Here is a 19,100-nt window from a genome sequence, read left to right on the forward strand (position 1 = left end):
ATGTTGGCGCAAGAGTCAGTAGCTGATTATAGGATGATAGCCCACCGCAAATTCACGGATAGGGCCTAAAGAAAAGCTCTGAATAATAACCAGAGTTGTTCGTAATGTTTGGTTTTAATTGCGGCTGCCAGACGTAAATATCCGTGTTATACACAATTTAGATTGAAATTCAGACAACAGATATTTAATTTCAATCAATAAAAATCAGTCACAATCAGTTTTTGATAAGAACACATTGGCTTTTACCTTTTTTAAAAAAAGATTTTGAAAACGAAAGTAGGCTGTCAGACATCTGCTTGCGGTGACAAACTGCCAATATTTCATGAACATTTGTCTTAATTTTCTTCAATAAAAGGTATTGTCATTGTAGACTTTAATATTAGACACTGTCCAGTGCTGTTAAACTGTCTTTGCATCATCACAATTTGTCAAATATATTCTTTAAACTTGAGAATTTGGCAATGATTATGGAAGTGTATCAGTATCCGGACATAAACTTTTGGATATCTGGATTTTGATCAGCGGGGATAGAAAAAAATAATTTTCTATTGTTAGTTTTGACTGGTTTAAGGAAGATAAGCCTAGCAAATCACACTAAGTTACATGTAGATGGCAAAATTTGATAATGCATATGCAGGGGGTCATGACACATAAGCCAAACAACAAATCACACCACACAAGCCTGTTATAATACTGATGGTGATTTAGTACCATATTATTTATTATGCCCCCCTTTGAAAAAGGAGGCCTGGGGTATATTATTTTGCAGATGTCGGTCGGTCGGTCGGAATGTAGACCTATCCGTTTCCGGATGATAACTCAAGAACGCTTGGGCCTAGGATCATGAAAGTTGATAGGGATGTTGGTCATCACCAGTAGATGACCCCTATTGATTTTGAGGTCTGTATGGCAAAGGTCAAGGTCACAGTGACCCTGAATAGTAAAACGGTTTCCGGATGATAACTCAAGAACACTTGGGCCTAGGATCATGAAAGTTGATAGGGAGGTTGGTAATGACCAGCAGATGACCCCTATTGATTTTGAGGTCAGTATGTTAAAGGTCAAGGTCACAGTGACCCTGAACAGTAAAACAGTTTCCGGATGATAACTCAAGAACGCTTAGGCCTAGGGTCACGAAAGTTGATAGGGAGGTTGGTCATGACCAGCAGATGACCCCTATTGATTTTGAGGTCATTAGGTCAAAGGTCAAGTTCACAGTGACCAGGAACAGTAAAATGGTTTCCAGGCAATAACTCAAGAATGCTTGGGCCTAGTGTCAGAAAATTGATAGTTAGGTTGGCCATGACCAGCAGATGACCCGTATTGATTTTGAGGTCATTAGGTGAAAGGTCAAGGTCACATTGGCCAGGAACAGTTAAATGGTTTCTGATCTTCTTGTCCAAAACCATAGGGCCTAGGGCTTTGATATTTGGTATGTAGCAAAATCTAGTGGTCCTCTACCAAGATTGTTCAGATTATTTCCCTGGGGTCAAATATGGCCCCACCCCTAGGGTCACATGGTTTATATAGATTTATATAGGAAAAAACTTTGAAAAACCTCTTGTCCAAAACCACAGGGCCTAGGGCTTTGATATTTTGTATATGACATCATCTAGTGATTCTCTATTAAGATTATTCAAATTATTCCCCTTAGGGTCAAATATGCTCCGCCCTGGGGTCACATGGTTTACTTATACTTATATAGGGAAAAACTTTGAAATCTTCTTGTCCAAACCACAAAGTCTATGGCTTTGGTATTTTGTAATGTAGCATCATTTAGTGGTTCTGTACCAAGTTTGTTCAAGTTATCCCTCTCGGGGTCAAATATGGCCCTGCCTGAGAGGTCAAATGGTTCATATAGACTTATATAGGGAAAAACTTAGAATCTTCATGTCCATAACTTACATCATTCAAATTTGGACCACATGTATAGTTTTGAGTGGCAAGATGAACCTTGACATTAGTTGACCTTGATCTTGACTCAGTGACCTACTTTCACATTTCTGTACCTACAGCCTTCAAATTTGGACCACATGCATAGGTTTGTGTACTGAAAAAACTTTGACCTTGTTATTGACCTAGTGACCTACTTTCACAATTTTGAAGGTACAGGTTTCAAATTTGGACCACATGCATAGTTTTTTGTTCCAGAATAAAATTTGACCTTGATTTTGACCTAGTGACCTACTTTAACATTTCTCAAGCTACAGCCTTCAAATTTGAACCACAAGCGTACTTTTGTGTACAGAAATGAACTTTGATCTTGAGATTGACCTAGTGACCTACTTTCACATTTCTGAAGGTACAGGCTTCAAATTTGGACCACTTGCATAGTTTTGTGTTCCAAAATAAAATTTGACCTTGATTTTGACCTTGAGCTAGTCTTGAAATTTGGAACATTCAAAAATGGCTCAGTGGATGGCGCCAAGATCAATCTGTAATCTCTTGTTAGGTTAATAGGTTAAAGGTCAAGGTCAGATTAAACCAGAATGGTAGAACTTTTGTTTACAGTGAGCATATAATTTCTGTTCCTTGTGCAATTACTAAATGCCTCAAGGGGGGCATTTCTTGTTCGACGAGCTCTTGTTTATAATTGTTTCAAACTACTTTATAAATACATGCTCACTGTGTGTCTTTGTACTTGATGCTTTGCATTTTGTTCTTATAAGGTAAAATATGTGTTGTTTTGAATTGTTATTCCTTTGTGTTGTACCATCAAAACTGTAATATACAGTGTAATTAATGACTGTTTTGACCCGCAGCCTCACTTCTCCCTGTTCTGAGAAAACTTCTCCCTATTTTCACTGAAGGGAGAAGTGACTTCTCCCAATTTTTCTGGGCTAGCTTGAACCCTGTATTATGGTGTGTTTCTCAGGTGAGCGACATAGGGCCATCTTGGCCCTCTTGTTTTTTGTATTACTTCCCTTTTTTGTTACTATAAATAGCTTATTTTGAAACTTTTTTATTATTTGCCGTAGGGAAAAACCGAGACCACTTTTCTGTGGTACAACATGGATGGTACCTCCAATTTTTAGGTGTATTTTGACATAACTTATACACCCGAAGGGATGTATTATGTTATGATGCCGGTGTCCATCCGTCTGTCCGAGCCCTTGAATGAACATTTGTTGGGTACAGAGAACAATAGGTAACAGTAAATTCTGTCCATTCCGTAGTGTTTATTGGGTACTTTCTGTCGCATATTGGGTACTTTTTAACAAAAGAAATACCCAGTAAAGGTCAATCTGTGGGAACGTCCGTCTGTCCGTTAGCGATTTCGTGTCCGCTCTGTAACTCTTGAACCCCTTGAAGGATTTCAAAGAAACTTGAAACAAATGTTCACCACATGGAGACAACGTGCAGAGCGCTTGTTTCGGATGACTAGCTTCAAGGTCAAGGTCACACTTTGGGGTTAAAGGTCATATGAGTGTGTTCCGTGTCCGCTTTGTAACTCTTGAACTGCTTGAAGGATTTCAGAGAAACTTGGCACAAATGTTCACCACACTGAGACGACATGCAGAGCGCTTGTTTCGGGTGACTAGCTTCAAGGTCAAGGTCACACTTAGGAGTGAAAGATCATATATGACTTTGCTGTGTCCGCTCTGTAACCCTTAAACTGCTTGGAGGATTTCAAAGAAACTTGGCACAAATGTTCACTACACTGAGGCGACATGCAGAGCGCATGTTTTAGATGACTCGTTTCAAGGTCAAGGTCACTTGGGGGTCAAAGGTCATATATGACTTTGCTTTGTGTATATTGCTCTGCATTACAGTGCTCTTGTTTTTATTTGGCAGATCCCTTTTTTTTTCTCTTACAATAATTTTTTTTTGTATTACACCCCTTTTTATATGTCCGTTTGAAAAACGGGACATATTATGGGAATGCCCCTGGCGGGCGGATCGGCAAGCGGGCGGCATCCACAGACTAATTGTCCGGAGCATATCTTCTTCATGCATGGAGGGATTTTGATATAACTTGGCACAATTGTTCACCACAATGAGACGGAGTGTCGTGCGCAAGAACTAGATCTAAGGTCAAGGTCACACTTAGAGGCCAAAGGTCAGATACAAGAAAAACTTTGTCCGAAGCATTTCTTCATCATGCATTGAGGGATTTTGATGTAACTTGGCACAATTGTATACCATCGTGAGACAAAGTGTCATGCGCAGGTCCCTTCTTTAGAATTACTTCCCTTTGTTGTTACTATAAATAGCTTATATTGTAACTTTTTCATTACTAGTCGTAGGGAAAAATTGAGAACACTTTCCTGTAGTACAACATGCATGTTACATCCGATTTTGAGGTGTATTTTGACCAATCTCTACCTGGTTAGGATTTTTTTGTGGACTTACAATTTTTTTTTTTGGATTTTTTTTTTTTTTTTTTAAAGATTAACTTCCCTTAGTTGTTACTATAAATAACTTATATTGTAACTGTTTTTATAATTGACCGTAGGGAAAAACCAAGACCACTTTCCTGACAGGTACAACATAGATGTTACTTTCAAATTTTAGGTGTATTTTAAGGTATCTCTACCTGGTAAGGAGTTTTTATGTGGATTTCGAAAAACAAAAGAATTACAATAATTACTAAACAACCACAAAATTAAAATTCCATTTGCAAATACAGGTGCTAGAGTAAAGAAATTTGCTGTGACGGGCGTATATTGTGACATTCTGGCACTCTTGTTTGTTACTATAAATAGCTTATTTTGAAACTTTTTTATTATTTGCTGTAGGGAAAAAACCGAGACCACTTCTCTGTGGTACAACATGGATAGTACCTCCAATTTTTAGGTGTATTTTGACATAACTTTACCTGGTAAGAATGTTTTTATGGACTTAGAATTTTTTCTTCTTTTTGTTGTTCCAGTCTTTTGGGCTTCAACAGTCAAGTTCTTTAAATTTTGCTCCCATCCTCTGATGTAACCCTTCGGGCATATATTGCCCCGCTTGGCGGCGCTCTTGTTTGTTTTAAAATTCATAAATTCCCACAAAACAAAGTAACCCATAGCTGAATCTTCATGACACTTGAGGGTAAATGGGACAGTTGCCTATATGTATATAGGGCAAAAATTTTCCTAGGGGCAGAATTTCTTTAAACTTTGTGTACCAATGGAGAATCAAGTTTAATACGGAAATATGTATTAAATATTATAGGTACCTAGGCTTGATCTTGAATTATCTGCCCTTGAAAATCAGAAAATACTAAAAGATCCAATTTTCAAGGGCAGATAATTTAAGATCAAGGCAAGAGAACTGCGTATTTTATTTATTTTTTTGTTTCAGACTTCATTTGCAGTCAGTATACAAAGTTTAAAGAAATTTGGGCCATTGAAAAGACTAGCATTTTGTGGTATCATTTTGTCACGTTCATAGTTAAGGACATTTGCAACATTCACTATATTGACATGGAGCAGAAATTTTCTTACAGAAGGAATTTTCTCTTTAACCTTTTCTTACAGACAGAGAATCAAATCAAAAACAGAAGTATGAAATAAAACAAACCATAGGAACCAAGCATTGGTCATGAATTATCTGCACTTGAAAGTCAGAAAATACTGATGCACTTGAAAGTCAGAAAATACTGAAAAAATCTACTTTCAAGGGCAGATAATTCAAGATCAAGCCTGGGTACCAGTGATTTTTAGCTCACCAGAGCACGAAGTGTTCAAAGTGAGCTATTGTGACCGGTCATTGTCCAGCGTGCATCGTGCGTTGTGCGTCAACATTTGCCTTGTTAACATTCTAGAAGGCACATATTTTGTGACCCAAGTTTTATGAAACTTGGTCAGAATGTTTGTCTTTATGAATTCTAGGTCAAGTTTGAAACTGGGTCATGTGGTCATGTGGGGTTAAAAATTAGGTCACTAGGCCAGATCAAAGGAAAATCTTTTTAACACTCTAGAGTCCACAGTATAAGTTTGAAACTGATGAGAATTGGTCAGAATGTTTGTCTTGATGATCTGAGTCATGTGGGGTCAAAAACTAGGTCACCCAGTCAAATCAAAGGAAAAGCTTCTTAACACTTTAGAGGCCACATTTGTGACCCAATCTTTATGAAACTTGGTCAGAATGTTTTGTCTTGATGATCTCTAGGTCAAGTTCGAAACTGGGTCATGTGGGGTCAAAAATCAGGTCACTATGCCAGATCAAAGGAAAATCTTATTAAGACTCTAGAGTCCACAGTTTAAGTTTGAAACTGATGAGAATTTGTCAGAATATTTGTCTTGATGACCTCTAGGTCAAGTTGGAATCTGGGTCATGGTGGGTCAAAAACTAGGTCACCCGGTCAGATCAAAGGAAAAGCTTGTTAACACTCTAGAGGCAACATTTGTGACCCAATCTTTATTAATCTTGGTCAGAATGTTTATCTTCATGATCACTAGGTCAAGTTGGAATCTTGGTCATGTGGTGTCAAAAACTAGGTCACCCAGTCAAATCAAAGGAAAAGCTTGTTAACACTCTAGAGGCCACATTTGTGACCCAATCTTTATGAAACTTGGTCAGAATGTTTGCCTTTATGGTCACTAGTTCAAGTTTTATACTGGGTCATGTGGGGTCAAAAATTAGGTCACTAGGGCAGATCAAAGGAAAATCTGATGAGAATTGGTCAGAATGTGTCAAAAATAGGTCACTAGGTCAAATTAAAGGAATAGCCTGACGCCACATTTGTGACCCAATCTTTATGAAACTTGGTCAGAATGTTTGTCTTGATGATCGCTAGGTCAAGTTCGAATCTTGGTTTATGTGGGGTCAAAAACTAGGTCACCCAGTCAGATCAAAGGAAAAGCTTGTTAACACTCTAGAGGACACATTTCTGACCCAATCTTTATGAAACTTGGTCAGATATTTGTCTTGATGATCTCTAGGTCAAGTTTGAAAGTGGGTCATGTGTGGTCAAAAATTAGGTCACTAGGGCAAATCAAAGAAAAATCTTGTTAACACTCTAGAGTCCACAGTTAAAGTTTGAAACTCATGAGAATTGGTCAGAATGTTTGTCTTGATGACCTCTAGGACAGGTTCAAATCTGGGTCATGTGGGTCAAAAACTAGGTCAGCAGGCCAGATCTACTCTGGTGAGCGATATAGGGCTATTATGGCCCTCTTGTTTATACAGATTTCCGTTTTAAACTTGATTCTCAGTACACAAAGTTTAAAGAAATTCTGCCTGTAGGAAAATGTTTGCCCTATATACATATAGGCAATTGTCCCATTTCCCCTTAATACAAAGATAGATCAGTTTCCCAATAAAAAATTGCATATTCCTTCTGTACATAACTTCTGTATTCCTGAAAATTTAGTATCTTTCAAAACATAGTCCCCTTTTTCACAAAACAACTTGTTTAGTTAAGGATATAGATTCACTTAAATTGCTTGTTAGCATTAGATTAGTAAGTTGGTCAAGAACCAGCAAGTAACATAATTATGACTGTATAGTGGCAACAGTAAGTTAGGTATCAGTGTCCTATGGACTAACATCTAGCTGTTCTTAATTTTTGACTTATTCATGACTCCCAAATGGAGGGAATTTAAAGAAAAGTTTGATAAAGATGGATGACAATTATCAGTGAATAACAGGAATTGCACAGTGCAAGAAATCTAATATTGCCTTATGTTAGTGCGTAATAATTTTCATTTTGGTGCATTCATTTATAAATGAAGTCATGTAGTCATGCAGCACAGTGCGTAAGATCACTTTACAAAACCCAGTCATTTTGAGTATTCTGTAATTCATCATTTCCACAAAAAAAATTTTTTTAAATAATCAGATGAGTACCTGTTTTCTTATTTTTCAGCAAAGAATCCACCTCCAATTTGTGCTGAGGTACCACACCTGAAGAAGCATGCAAGTCTGTGTGTCAAGTTTAAGGATCTTTCAATCTCCAATCATTCCTTCTCGGGTATTAATGCTTGTAATTTATCATAACTCTAAACTGTGCCTGTCGCCCAAGTTTTTATTACAAGTACAGGAATGTAAGGTCTAGACAAAGATTTAAGCACAATCCCTATGACATTGTGCTTAAAGTGAGCTTCTACAATTGTTGGATGTCCATTATCGGTCCATAACTAATTTCTTTATAGGATCCATACAAGGTTTATGGCAAAAAGATCATGGTCAGTTTTGATATGCCTGTTTTGGACTAACTGTTGAATTGCATTGTCTGTCGTTTTCCTTTTCAAGATTAATTGGGCAGAAAGTATTTATAAAAGCTTTCAGACTTGGTTTTTGGACTAAAAGGCATGAAAAATAAATCAAAAACATTGTTTTCATTTACATAATGACAGTAGTCTGTACAGTTTAATTGTACAAGTCATACAATTCATAGATCTATTTACTGGAAAAAATACCAGCCTGAGATATCTCTTATTTGCTGTTATACAATCTTATTATCCCCCGACGAAAGTCGGAGGGATATAGTTTTGGCGTTGTCCGTCCGTCCGTCCTTCCGTCCATCTTTCCGTCCGTCCGTCCGTCCGTCCGTCTTTCCGTCCATCCGGAGCCATATCTAGGAAATGGTTGGGAATATTTATTTAAAACTTCATATACGTGTTCACCACTATGAGTTCTTGCGGCCCGTCAAGTTTCAGTCAGATTGCCCAAGTAACACCAGAGTTATGGCCCTTAGAAGTTTTTAGTATTAACTATATAGGGTACTGTAAATATGGCAATTTCTGCATCATAACTTTTGATATATTTGACTTAGAACTATGAAACTTAAAGAGAATTTAGATCACCATAATGTGGTTGTGTACACACAATTTCAGTCGGATTTATTTTGTAAATTAAGAGTTATTGCCCTTTAATTGTATAAAAATCCACATATTTGTACATAACAAAATTACCATTTGGTAGAATTTCATTAAATTTCTTTCATTCTTTTCCATGAACATTTATTGTAAACATGTGAAGTTGTGTACCCACACCTGGTCACCCCCTTACCATGATCACACACCTCCCGCTGACAACCCCCCCCCCCCCCCCCCCCCCCCCCCCCCCCAAAAAAAATTGTTGTATGTCAGATAGAAGAAAATAATAAAGTGCTATGATCTTGAACAGAAGAATATGAAAAATCATATTTTGGGCCATTTTTAGCTTGCTTTGATTAGAACATAAAATGCAACCTTAAAAGTTCATACGTGGCGGATACAACCTTTTGTTTCAGTATGTATTATACATAATCCTCACTGTAAAATGGGTTGTAAGTAAAAGATAACACCTTATATTATTAACTAAATGTCATTTTTGGTTCAATAATAGGGGTCACAAAATTATGATTTTCTGTTCAGATTTATAATGTCCCTTCCGATGCAGTTTCCAAAAATGTATAGGTCATATATGTATTAGTTTCGACCGTAGACTTCTAGGACATCTATATACATTTTGTCGGAATTATGGCCATTTATGTACTACTTAGGAAGTTGGAATTTCTTGTTCAAAATTTTGTTAAGGTACACTTTTCAGTTTTTTTTGTTTTTTTTGCGTTGATCTATATTTTATTTTCACATAATTGTGTTTCTCAGTACAGTTACACTTCCCATCTTTTGGTATGAGTTTCATTGTCTGCTGATAACTCTTGTCACAATTTCAGCTTTAAAACTATAATGAATACAGGCCAGAATGAATTCAATTATTTTGCAATTAACCTTGTTTTTCAGGCTGTGTGTTCATTGAGGTGGAACTTCTAAAAATCAAAATAGAAGAATTGAAAATTGGATGTTTCAAGATCCCACCAGGAAATGAAATTGGCACCTCAGATGTGAACACCTATTAACACCAGATTGGTAGGGCAAAGGCAGTTGGTGTTAAGAGAGTTGGATATTGGAACAGTCATCATGACAGTTCAAAGATGTATTTTAAGTCTTTGAAAAACTCACCAAATAAGCAGATTTAAGGAGATCTTTATACCTTAGATTGAAAACAGTAACATTCCATTTTATAATTTGATGTCCAATTCTTTGATTATTTCATCATTGCCACTAATCTTGAAAAATAAGAGAGAGTGTTTGCGAGTTTCAGAATTTTGAAAATTGGGCAGTCTAAGAAAAATTATTTTCTTGAATTTATTATTTGTTATTTGTTCCACTTCATCATCCATATCATATGACACAAGGTCCATAACTCTGGCACCAGTTTTTTTATGAGTTATGCCCCCTCTTACTTAGAATTTAAGGTTAATTTTGATGCATTTTCAGTATATCTCTGTTATTACAGAGAGGATTTGATTCAAACCTAAAATGGTTGTTCAGCATCATCACTCACATCATAGTGACACAAGAACCATGACTCATGCACCAGTATAGTATAAATTATCCCCCCCTCCCTTTTTTACTTAGAATTAAAAATTTTGGTGCACTTTCACTCTATCTCAGTAATTACTAAATGGATTGATTTGAACTTAAAGTAATTGTTCCACATCATTACTGACATCATTTGACACAAGAACCATCACTCTTGCACCAATATTTCATAAATTATGCCCTCTTTTGTCTATGAATTCCATTTTAATTTTGATGCTTTTTCACCATGGACCTGTTATAAATACTTATTTGATATTTTGATACACTTTATCTTTGTCTCTCTTATTACTTAATACATTTGACCCAGACTCAAAATGTTGTCCAATATCTTCATCCATATTGGAGTCATTAAACACTAGTGACAGCTCCAGTGTCCTCAGATGTGCTCTGTTTCACTATCAAGCATTGAAATAGTTGAGCGTGCTGTCTCCTGTACATGTGACAGCTCCTGTTGCAGTTTCTTGGTTTAAATTTTTTGCTTAGGTCAACTTTTTCCCAAAACCTATAAGAGCTACAGCTTTGAAACTTTGCACACTTGTTTATCATCATTAGGTGAGTAAGTAGACCAAGAACCATAACCTTAACCTGTGTTTTGTCAGAATTATGGTTCTTTTTCAGTTTTTGTACTTAGAAAATCTTAACTGTAACTGTTTTCTTACATATTGTCCAGCACATGCAGAATGATGGCACCTGCAGGCAATGCCCTTTTTGAAAAAAAATTATGCTCATTTTTCGACTTTTTATATTCATTCAGTTAACTTCCTTTGGTGACATGGCTGTTGAACAGTCAGGTTTTGCTGTCCTGCAACAACTATTGCAGTTTTATTTTATTTAAGAAATAATTTATAGCAAAAGAGTGTTTTAACACTATTTATGCATGATGGGCAGTTATACGTCGTGCATAATAATTCCACGAGGGCACAGCCCGAGTGAAATTATTTGCATGATGTATTACCGCCAGAGTGTATAAATAGTGTTTAATCATGGTTTTGCTATAAATTATTTCGATTCTTATATGCTCTAAATCTAAAACAATAGATAAGATATAGTAGCGCTCTTTCTTGGTTGCAACAAAAACATTGACGTCACCGCACATTAACGTGATGTCATTCTAGCGTAAGAGTGTTTTAGCGGAGAAAAGCATCTTAGAATTGTGTATATTTACATTCACTGTATGTGTTGTACATGAAAATAAAAGAACATATTTTCCTATAAGCAATTATATTTCATATCAAGGGTGGCCTTCTTTAGCCAAATTCAATGCGATCTGATGTTATTATCATAATAAACTTGAACAAAATGAGATCAGTTAAGAAATCTTTTAGCAAACACCAAAATTTCAGAAACTTTTTTTCTTATGGTAAAGATATAAGTTGATTCGAATCATGAATTTTTATCAGAATGAGAATTTACAGTGTTTAATTTACAGTAACACGGACAAGGCATTGTAATTAAAAACACAAACTTGAAGTAGGCATTTTATATAATTATATTATTTTAGATATATATGTAGCAAACTGCATCAAAATATTTTAGATATCATTTTCCTGAATAAGAGTTATTTGAGCTGAAAAAAATTATCCTTGGTAAAATATCTGGAAAAAAATGGAGACAACTCCACTAAAACTTAATTATAGGCTTAGGTGGTTATGTACATAGTATCTCATGAACTTTTTACCTCCTGGCATGAAAAAATAATGCATAATTACTAGCAATTATATATAATATATGTAAAGATCAAATCATTTAATGCCCTGCGGGAAAGTGAGACATTTTTGTGGTGAAATTTGTCAACAAACAAACAATTTTTTTTAATGTTAAAACCCTCAGAATTTCACAAGGTAAAATTTGTTGAGAAAGCTATTGCTGGAAAGAGAATGATCTTTGCTACCCATAGAAATGTGTCAAAGTATGGGGAAAATACCTAGAAATATGAGAAAATCAAAGAAAATTCAGGACTGTTATATACATGACTGTGTTATTATGTATAGCAGGTAACATAGATAGATTACTTTTGTATTGCACTGGTATAACATGGACAGGATTTTGATTGTCTAACGGTGTTCACTCAATAATTTCACTATATATTATTATAAACTGTTTGTTTCCCTTGTGTAAAGAGGGCTTAGGGTAAGTCTCTACATGGACAGATCTTTTTTCTTGTTCTGTTATATTGATATTTTTAAAGGATCGGTAAACTGACATTCAACAACAAAATGTTTTATGCTCACAATAATAGAAGAGTTCACATTAAATGTGGCAGTTATTTTGGTTAAATATATTGGTATGGAAGTGCTGAGGATGATTGAATAGTGAGACAATTTCTTTATACATGTACTTAAGTGTTTTTATGTACTGAAATGTTTTGTTTTTCATCTCGGCTTGCATTCTAAATGCATCAAATTATATTCTGTCATTTTTTATTCTTTTTACTGAGGTTTAGAATCATTTGTCATAATAGCCTTTGTATTTTTGCATGCAATTTTTGCTTTTTATAATGTTTACTTGCTTGAAGTCTTTCATTTGTAACACTAAATGTTATATACAATTTTGTAAACCCTAACTTGATTTTGTCAAAAAAATCATATATTAAGCTCATTTTTTCTGCAAAATGTAGGTAGAAAACAGTTTATTAGTTCTGTATGACTACAGAGATTGTTTATTTTTATTTTCATACTTTATTTTGGAATTGTTGAATTTACAAGAACCTATTCTCATATGCTATTCTTATATCTAGATACTGGAACATACATACAAGTACATTTGATCCGTGCCATGAGAAATCCAACATAGTGGCTTTGCGACCAGCATGGATCCAGACCAGCCTGCGCATCCGCGCAGTCTGGTCAGGCTCCATGCTGTTCGCTAACAGTTTCTCCAATTCCAATAGGCTTTAAAAGCGAACAGCATGGAGCCTGACCAGACTGCGCGGATGCGCAGGCTGGTCTAGATCCATGCTGGTCGCAAACCCACTATGTCGATTTTCTCATGGCACAGCTCATTTTATCACATGTTTGATGTCATGAGAGTGAAATAAAACCATTACATGATTTTGGTGTTACGCTAGAATAATAAAGCTTTGAGGTTGATGTTCTTTTAACCCTTAGCCTGCTAAATTTCTAAAATGGGCTGGTCCATCAGTCAATTTGGGCAGTACCACTTACTATTTAAAGGGGTGTTTACTGAAAATTTACTGACTGAATAACGAACAGTGCAGACCATGATCAGACTGCACGGATGTGCAGGCTGATCTTGGTCTGCACTGGTCGCAAAGGCAAAATCACTTGCCGCCAGCAGGCTAAAGGTTAAGTAAAGGAGACATTGGGTGAATTGTCTTGGTTTATAACAGGCAAAGAAAGAATAAATTTTGATGTTTCAGCGGGAAAAGCTTACATGTGATAAATAGAGGATACTACTTGAGTGACTTTTCATATCCAATTCAAGACTTGAATAAAATGATAAAATGTCACTCTGCTTCTTTAAAACAGGAAGTACAGTTAAGAAAATAGAAAATTATTAATGCCTTAGGTAAAGATGCGAAAGATTTTCTTCTGGATGAATCTCAAGTAAATATTTTTTTCATATTTGTATTATAATGACAGCTTATATATTTTTCATATTTGCAGTATAGGGAAGCGTGTAAATGTAGTAATTTGTCTGTGCTGCATTAAGCATGACTACAGCTGGTAGAGCTCGACATATTCTTTTATTCCGATTTCAAAAAAACCTGTTGTCAGTGAAGAAATTGAATAGCCCATTAAAGTCGTAAAGGAGATATGAATTGATATTTTCAGTTATAAAATGTTGAATTGATTTTCAGTTTGAAAGATGCTTACCTACTTTACATTGATTTGATTAAAAATCTTGACATAGTTTTAACATGTTAAGGGCAAGACGGTAACCATTTTGATCTACTTTCCGTGATTTTGAAGTACATAGATTAGTGGACAGTGTTTAAGGTATTAGATCACTAATAGAGAACCTCCTTTTTGAAGAGTATTCAATTCCTAATATAAACCTACTTTTACTGCAATTCTTAGTGGGGTGTAGGTTCAAGCCCTACTGGGACCAATTATTTTCCCCCTTATTTTCCTTTTTTTCTAGTAAGTTTTTACTTCTTTCAAGACTTATTATTGATTTCTTGTACAAAAATGGAAGAAGATGAATCTTATTATTTAGTGATTTCTTGGTGTTCAAAGTGAGTTTACTACTTAATTAAACAGAACTTTAAAATATTGAGTTACACGCTGTGAAAGTTCTCTATTTTGCTTTCACTCTTAGATTTTATATTATGGAAGAAATTTAGGTAGGTTTAACGTCTGCCCTAAGGTTATTAGCTCGACTATTCGAAGAATAGTCTAGCTATTCTACTCACCCTGGCGTCGGCGTCACACCTTGGTTAAGTTTTTGCATGCAAGTACATACAGCCATCAATTAAAGGCATATAGCTTTGAAACTTATTTTTTCTTTTTCTAGGTCAATTACCAACCTCTCTGGGTCAAGTCCCATAACTCTGACATGTATTTTGAGCAAATTATGCCCCCTTTTGGACTTAGAAAATTTTGGTTAAAGTTTTACATGCAAGTTACTATCTCCTAAACTAATGCAGATATTGATTTGAAACTTCACATGTCGTCACCTCAGCGCAACAAAGTCGTATCTTATTATACATTTATAATAAGATACGACCTTGTTGCGTTGAGGTGACGATGTGTCTTCGGGGTTATAAAACTAGTTGATAGCAGCAAGTCCCATAACTCTGACTTTCATTTTGGCCAAATTATGCCCCCTTTTGGACTTAGAAAATTCTGGTTAAAGTTTTGCGTGCAAGTACATACAGCTATTTCTAAAAGGCATATAGATTTGAAACTTATTTTTTCTTTTTCTAGATCAATTACCAACCTCACTGGGTCAAGACCCATAACTCTGACATGTATTTTGAGCAAATTATGCCCCCTTTTAGACTTAGAAAATTTTGGTTAAAGTTTTACATGCAAGTTACTATCTCCAAAACTAATGCAGATATTGATTTGAAACTTCACATGTGTCTTCGGGGTTATAAATCTAGTTGATAGCAGCAAGCCCCATAACTCTGACTTTCATTTTGGCCAAATTATGCCCCCTTTTGGACTTAGAAAATTCTGGTTAAAGTTTTGCGTGCAAGTACATACAGCTATTTCTAAAAGGCATATAGATTTGAAACTTATTTTTTCTTTTTCTAGATCAATTACCAACCTCACTGGGTCAAGTCCAATAACTCTGACAGGTTTTTTGAGCAAATTATGCCGCCTTTTAGACTTAGAAAATTTTGGTTAAAGTTTTACATGTAAGTTATTATCTCCAAAACTAATGCAGATATTGATTTGAAACTTCACATGTGTCTTCGGGGTTATAAAACTAGTTGATAGCACAAGTCCCATAACTCTGGCCTTCATTTTGGCCAAATTATGTCCCCTTTTGGACTTAGCAAATTCTGGTTAAAGTTTTGCGTGCAAGTACAAACAGCTATTACTAAAAGGCATATAGATTTGAAACTTATTTTTTCTTTTTCTAGATCAATTACCAACCTCACTGGGTCAAGACCCATAACTCTGGCATGTATTTTGGGCAAATTATGCCCCCTTTTGGGCTTTGAAAATTCTGGTTAAAGTTTTACATGCAAGTTTCTATCTTCAAAACTAATGCAGATATTGAATTGAAACTTCACATGTGCCTTCGGGGTTATAAAACTAGTTGATAGCAGCAAGTCCCATAACTGATAATTATGCATTTTGGTCAAATTATTCCCCCTTTTTAACTTAAAACTCTTTTGATATTTAACCTTTTTGGGTAATATTTTCCTGCTTCTGGGACAATATTTCGAATAGCCGAGCTTGGCTGTCTTACGGACAGCTCTTGTTTTTAAATGGAGTAAGCAAAATTCAAAATGGAAACACAGCATTCGACCTTATTTTTTCAATGTTGAAGTATGAATTCTATCTCATTAAATCCGTTTACTTGAGGCACCGTAGAAAATATGATATTGACATTTTTATTTTGTGTTTTATAATTGTTTACCAATAGTTTGATGTTTCTTTTATTAAAATTAATGGTAAAATGAGTTTTCTGCAAACGTTTTGGATAGTGGTTATCACTTTGAAATTTGTCTCTACTTGAGCTTGAGGAGATACCATAAGTTGTACAAAATTTTTAAAAAACGGCACGGTAAAAGTTTTTAAAAATTGCAAAATAGTGCAAAACACAGTTACCTTTCAGAATATACCAAGCAAAGTCCATTTTGTAAACATTACTATTAGTGATCTAATACCTTAATTAACCATGACTTATTATTGCGATTCAGCAATTAAATTTGAGATACACCTAGTTTTGACAATATAAACGTATCCTTAATTTCTGAAAAATTGGCTAATTTTGTGGAAAATGACTTCTGGTTTGTTGGGATGGACGTGGACATGGTGTAACAATTGGGTTTTGTTTACACAAGCTGTGACTTTTGTATGACTTGATTTACAGCACAAGCTTCTCGTGCACATGTGACAGTGGTCATGCTTCAAGTAGCACAGAATATATTGATATTTTTAGCTCACCTGTCACGTAGTGACAAGGTGAGCTTTTGTGATCGCCATTCCTCCGTCATGCATAGTGAATCGTGTGTCATGTGTCAACAATTTCTAAAAAGTCTTTTTCAAAACCACTGGGCAGATTTACACCAAACTTCACAGGAATGATCCTTGGGTGGCCCTCTTTCAAAATTGCCCAAATAATTGAAATCCATGCAAAACTATGGTTGCCATGGCAACCGAAAGGAAAAACATGTGCGAAACCACAGGTCCTAGGGCTTTTGTATTTGGTATGTAGCATCACCTAGTGGTCCTCTACCAAGATTGTTCAAATTATCCCCTAGAATCAAATATGGTCCTGTCCTTGGGGTCACATGGTTTACATAGACTTGGGAAAACTGTGAAAATCTTCTTGTCCAAAACCTCAGGGTCTAGGGCTTTGATATTTGGTATGTAGCATTTATTCAAATAATCCCCCTAGGGTCAAATATGGCCCCGCCCCGGGGGTCACATGGTTTACGTAGACTTATATATTTATATATCTTGTCCAAAACCTCAGGGTCTAGGGCTTTGATATTTGGTATGTAGCATCATCTAGAGGTCCTCTACCAAATTTATTCAAATAATCCCACTAGGGCAAATATGGCCCCGCCCTGGGTGTCACATAAGACTTATATAGAGAAAAACTAAAAATTTTCTTGTCTTAAACCACAGGGCCAAGGGCTTTGATATTTGGTATGTAGCGTTGTTTTGTGGTCCTCTACCATGACTGTTGAAATTATTACCCTGGGGTGAAAAGAGGCATTTTGCCCCGGGGGTCCCTAGTTTTACATAGACTTTTAGAAGAAAAAACTTTTAAAAACTTCTTGCCTGAAACTGCAAGGCTTAGGCTTTTTATATTTGGTATGTTGCATTGCCTAGTGGTCTACAACCAAAATTGTTCAAATTGTGCATCCTGGGTGAAAAGAGGCCCTGTCCTGGGGTTCCTAAGTTTTACATTGGCTTATATAGGAAAAAACTTAAGAAATCATCTGAAAGTTCATGGCCTAGGCCTTTGATATTTTGTATGTATCATTTCCAAGTTGATCTTTAACAAGATTGTTCAAATTATGCCCCTGGGGTAAAAAGAGGCCCTGCCCCGGGGGTCACTTGTTATATGAGTTATATAGGAAAAAGTACTTAAAAAATTATCAGATCATATTTCCTAGACTGTTGAATTATATTTACCTGATGACCCCAAGTGATAAGTAGTCACCCAACTGTGACCTTGAAATACTGACCTGCTTTCTTGTTTTTTAAGAATCTGATACAGGCTTGAAGTTTTGATGACATGTACAGTTTTGCACACCGATCTTAAAACTGACTTAGTTTGACATTTGAAACATGCAGCTAACATTACTAAGGTGAGCGACCCAGGGTCATCATGACCCTCTTGTTATTATAAAGGATTTAATAATGATATATTTATATCAAGGTGCTTCATACAGCTTACAAGAATAAAATATTTGCTATTTATGGATGTTGTGTTTTAATGCTTTTATATCATTAAATTATTTTATGGTGTTGACCTTCCTTTAATTGCGTCCATTCAGTGTGTGCGTGTGTGTGCCTACATGCCATTCATGCCAGCAGGTGTGCATGTGGATGTAAAACAATGCCTGGCAAAGAACATTGTCATGCATGACTGGATTTCAAATAACTTAGTATGAATGTTCCCACTAGCAGTAACATGATGGTGTATCTTTTGCTTCACCCAGACACCTAGCTCAAAGGTCACACATGCCTCATTGATCTGTTTCCTTGTCTGGTCTGTTATTATGTCTCCCACACCACTGTGTCTCCCATCTGATCATGATCTACACTTGTCGCAAAGGCAGAATCAATCCTGTCAAACATGATAAGGGTTAACGTCAGAGATCAAATATTTGATTCAAATATTCCCTGCTTCATATCTTCTTAACCACTGGAATGATTTTCATAATACTAGCCTTATTTGTCAATCTCAACAGTGCACAACCAATATTCCAAGGTCACAGTCTCACTTGAAGGTCTAGTAACATGATCACAACACAGTTGTGTCGGATGGATATTGAAAAGAAGTCTTGCTAAATATTCATCACAGTAAGACAATGTGTCACATGCAAGTTTCAAATTCATAGATGAAAGGGGTCAAACATTTCCATGTCTGACGTTCATACATCAATTAAAATTTCAATGACTGCATTAACTATCACTTTTG

General features: G+C 35.8%; 1 protein-coding gene and 1 long non-coding RNA gene across 3 annotated transcripts in view; both read left to right on the top strand.

Annotated features, from left to right (window-relative positions):
- Positions 1–19,100, top strand: part of LOC123537927 (uncharacterized) — a 129,798-nt gene that overhangs the window by 56,406 nt on the left and 54,292 nt on the right. The gene's annotated exons all lie outside the window — the stretch shown is intronic.
- On the top strand, positions 284–9,687 carry LOC128550720 (uncharacterized). The gene is made up of 3 exons (XR_008368391.1): positions 284–355; positions 7,799–7,903; positions 9,660–9,687. It is a non-coding gene; the product is annotated as an uncharacterized LOC128550720 (long non-coding RNA).

This window comes from Mercenaria mercenaria, chromosome 18, assembly GCF_021730395.1.
Source record: "Mercenaria mercenaria strain notata chromosome 18, MADL_Memer_1, whole genome shotgun sequence".
Classification (NCBI taxonomy): domain Eukaryota; kingdom Metazoa; phylum Mollusca; class Bivalvia; order Venerida; family Veneridae; genus Mercenaria; species Mercenaria mercenaria.